Below are 4,370 nucleotides of genomic sequence, written 5' to 3'. Positions count from 1 at the left end.
AAAGAAGACTTAGAAAGTAAAGGTCAGAAGCGTATTCAGATTTAGATGATGCAGCATGTTCCCATGTATCAGTATTAGTTGGATCTGCTCACACGATGTGGAGGAGCTAAGGGCCAGGCAGCTGTCCGCCATGTTCCACCTGCAGCAGCAGTGGCCCCTCTTGTACATCAGGCGGCCCCTGCCACCGAGCTGGCAGTTAAGAAATAGAGCTCAAAATGAAGTGAGGCCAAGATTATGTCATTGAAGGATGTTTGAAGATGCAGAGAGGGTTGAGAACAGAGAATCTGAGTGTTCGGGGACATAGGGCAGTCCTACACCCGTGATCCTTCTCTTGTACCTGTTTTAAGTACATAGCCTACTCCATGCATGATCTTTGGTCCCAGAGACAGTGACAAGTCCCTGACTCCACCCTTGGCCTGCATTACCACACAGTGTGATGCAGTGTGGTCCATCATTCTCTGAAAATACAGCCACTGAGAACAGTACACGGAATGCATGTTCTTTACTGATTTCTCATTGCTGAGGCAAAATACTCAATGCCAAAATTAAGGAAGGAAAGGTTTATCTAGCTCACAGTTTGTGGAGGGTTTAGCCCATCATCAGCTGGCTCCAAGGCAGGGTGGCACTTGGCAGAGGGCAGCCATTCAACAGCAAAAGCAGCAAGAGCAAAGGGGAGAACATGCCTCTTGTCCTCCCTGTATTGTAAGCAGCCTGCCCCACTAGGCTGGCTGTGACACCCACACCATCCTGTGCCTTGCTTTTGCACAGGCTCAGGATGCTTACACAGTAAGGACCCTGCCCCTGCTGAATCAGTTAAGCTTCCGCACTCTTCAAGTTGACACCATGATCAGCATCCTAGAGGGGGAAGGGCAGGTTCTCAGCACCCCACCCCGGGATGCTTCTCAGGTTGACACTGCATCAACCATTACAGAATGGCTATCTAGACTGCCAAAAATCGGAGGCAGAATAACACAGCAGTGTTTTCTGCTATCCTACTGCGCAGCATCTTGTGATTATTTATACACAGTATTGCACTCCTTGAGGGAAGTGCAATACACTTGAAAAAGCCAGCATTAGCCAGGGAGATGGCTCAGTAGGATAAGTGCTTGCCTGGCAAGTGCAAGGGCCTGAGTTCAATCCCTGGTTCCGCAAACAAACAAACAAAAACTCCAGCATTACCCAGGACTGCAGGCTTACGTGTTAGTTTAGGTGAACTCCAAAAGTTTCATACCATGTGTTTCGGGGGGTGGGGTGGCGGGGTAGCAGGAGGTACCAAGTGAATCAGAGTCAATACAACATGCATTCTCACCGCTAATAAGAAACCGTGCCTATGTACATGTTTGTAGAGTCTGAAGAACTGAAGTGATAGTTCTACGCATAGTTCTATAGGTGGGAAACTAATAATATGAGGAATAACCATTTTATTGTCTTTCATAGTTTGTCGAGCTATATCTGGAGTGTCATAAAAATTAGGACATCGTGCTGTCATGTGTTAACAAGTCACAATGGACACTGTGAGGAGATCCGCTCACACAAGCTCGCCAGTGTGCGGCTCGCATTTGTCACTTTTAGGTTAGAAAATACACTCATGGATTGAACTCGAGTTGGAAGAGGTGAGTCCAGTCTCAGAATGGAGGGCCGTGATCCAAAGGAGCCAGAGCAGCTGAGGAAGCTGTTTGTTGGTCCTCTGAGTTTGACACTACCGATGAGAGTTTAAGAGAACACTCTGAGAAATGGGGCCCACTCCCAGATTGTGTGGTAATGAGAGGTCCCCAAATAGAACACTCCAGAGGCTTTGGCTTTGTGACTTGCTCTTGTGTCGAAGAGGTGGATGCAGCAGTGTGTGCTCGGCCACACAAAGTTGACAGGCGTGTAGTGGGACCAAAGAGGGCTGCTTCTAGAGAGGAGCCAGTAAAGCCTGGTGCCCTTCCAACAGGGAAGAAAATTTTTGTTGGTGGTATTAAAGAAGATACAGAAGAATGTAATTTGATAGGCTACTTTGAAAAGCATGGCAAGATTGAATCCATAGAAGTTATGGAAGACAGGCAGAGTGGGGACAAGAGAGGATTTGCTTTTGTAACTCTTTGTGATCACGACACAGTTGGTAAAATTGTTGTTCAGAAATACCACACTATTAATGGGCATAATTGTGAAGTGAAAAAGGCCCTTTCCAAACAAGAGATGCAGTATGCAGGATCACACAGAGGCCGTGGAGGCGGATCTGGCAACTTTATGCATTGTGGAGGAAACTTTGGAGGTGGTGGAGGGAATTTTGGCCGTGGTGGAAACTTTCATGGAAGAGGAGGTTACGGTGGTGGAGGAGGTGGCAGCAGAGGTAGTTATGGAGGAGGTGATGGTGGATATAATGGATCTGGAGGTGATGGTGGAAACTATGGTGGTGGTCCTGGTTACAGTAGTAGAGGAGGGTATGGTGGTGGTGGACCAGGATATGGAAACCAAGGTGGTGGATACGGTGGTGGTAGAGGAGGATATGGTGGTTACAACGAAGGAGGAAATTTTAGTGGTGGTAACTATGGTGGTGGTGGGAACTATAATGATTTTGGAAACTACAGTGGACAGCAGCAGTCAAATTATGTACCCATGACGGGAGGTGGTTTTGGTGGAAGAAGCTCTGGCAGTCCCTATGGTGGTGGTTATGGATCTGGTGGTGGAAGTGGTGGATATGGTAGCAGAAGGTTTTAAAAAACAACAGGAAAGGGCTACAGTTCTTAGCAGGAGAGCAAGGAGCTGTCAGGAAAGCTGCAGGTTACTTTGAGACAGTCATCCCAAATGCAGTCAGTAGAGGAGCTGTACAAATCTGCCACAGAAGGAACGATGATCCACAGTCAGAAAAGTTACTGCAGCTTCAATAGGAAACCCTTCTGGTTCAGGACTGTCACAGCCACAGTTTGCAAAAAGTGCAGCTATTGATTAATGCAGTGTAGTGTCAATTAGATGTACATTCCTGAGGTCTTCTATCTGTTGTAGCTTTGTCTTTTTCTTTCTTTTCATTCCATCAGGTATACTGTCCTGTAAATTGTGGTAATGGTACCAGGAATAAAAAATTAAGGAATTTTTTTAACTTTTCAAAAAAGAGAGAGAGAGAGAAAGAGAGAGAGAGAGAGAGAGAGAGAGAGAGAGAGAGAGAGAGAGAGAGAGAGAGAGAAAAGAAAAGACACTCCTGTCTGGCAAAGGCAACCAGAGTATATACAAAAATGTAATTTTGCCATAAACATTTTAAGAAACAGCAAATGAAGGAAGAGCACTCCTCATCTGCTTCCATTTCTACTCAAGGGCAAGACACTCTGTCTGGACTTCTTGACTGGAAACAACTCACAGGAACAGGCAAACAAATGCTAGACCATTCAGCTCTTCTTAGGTATCTGCCTTCTCACAGCGCCCTACCTTTGAAGCCCAACACTACGGTCCTTTCTCTTTTCACTTCTCTAAATTTCGCTGCTCTTAGGTGAAGATGCTATGTAAGCCAGAGGCAGAAGCCACTGGTTTGAGTTATCTTTTGCTGAATTTTCTTCTCTTTGACACGCACTGCGCACACTGAGAGACATAACGTCTTTTCCTTGTCAATCTGTACTTTGCCGGAAATGTCTGCCAGCCCCAAACTTGAAGGGGTTAAAAATAAATTACCTTTTCTCGCCAACATTTGGAGATCATTTCGGATCTTGGTGTGAAGGGAACAATATGGGGGAGAACCCCACTTTCCTTCTAAGTAAATAGAAATCTTCCCTGAGTAGCAAATAATCTTAACCATTAACTAACAGTAATTAAGAGGATGAGTAGCGTAGCTAGTACTCTCTAGGCTATCTTATTAATGGCTGATGGATCGAAGCTTTAGGCTAAATGAGGATTAAAGCTATCAGGAGAGATAAATTGTGTTACTAAGCCTGGTGCAATCAAGAGCACTGTTAGGAAGTGATACATGAGGAGTCTCTCTTTCAGATAACGTGTGTTATATGCGACGGTGACCCTGGACATTGCAATGGGCTGAGGACATTGCGGGCCGTTGCTCACAAACAGCATGTATTAAGATGTATAATGTCCCGTTACTGAAAACATATGCTAATAAAAAAAAGTAAAAAAAAATTTCAAGAGGAAGCCAAAGAGTGACTTGAAATAGTATTAGATGAGGGCTTGCGCGGTGAGTAGGAAAAGGCAACTAAACACCACGACGATCTTTGCAGCTGGAGGAAATGCTGATTTGTGGGGCTAAGTATACGCAGTCTGTCACGCTTCTGATCGACACACACACACACACACACACACACACACACACGTCAGAGCCCGAAATTTTGGGGAATTATTTTGCTAGAGCACCTGAGAAAACCTGCAGTTTCTAATATGGTCAGAAAAAT

The 4,370-nt window shown here is 45.3% G+C and overlaps 1 pseudogene; it reads left to right on the top strand.

Moving 5' to 3' along the window:
* The first annotated feature begins 1,630 nt into the window (after positions 1–1,630).
* On the top strand, positions 1,631–2,703 carry LOC101580494 (annotated as a pseudogene).
* The last annotated feature ends 1,667 nt before the right edge of the window (positions 2,704–4,370 follow it).

Source organism: Octodon degus, unplaced genomic scaffold, assembly GCF_000260255.1.
Source record: "Octodon degus isolate 3935 unplaced genomic scaffold, OctDeg1.0 scaffold00054, whole genome shotgun sequence".
Lineage (NCBI taxonomy): Eukaryota > Metazoa > Chordata > Mammalia > Rodentia > Octodontidae > Octodon > Octodon degus.
The sequence above is the reverse complement of the archived record's forward strand: the minus strand, read 5'-3'. Positions and strand labels throughout refer to the sequence as shown.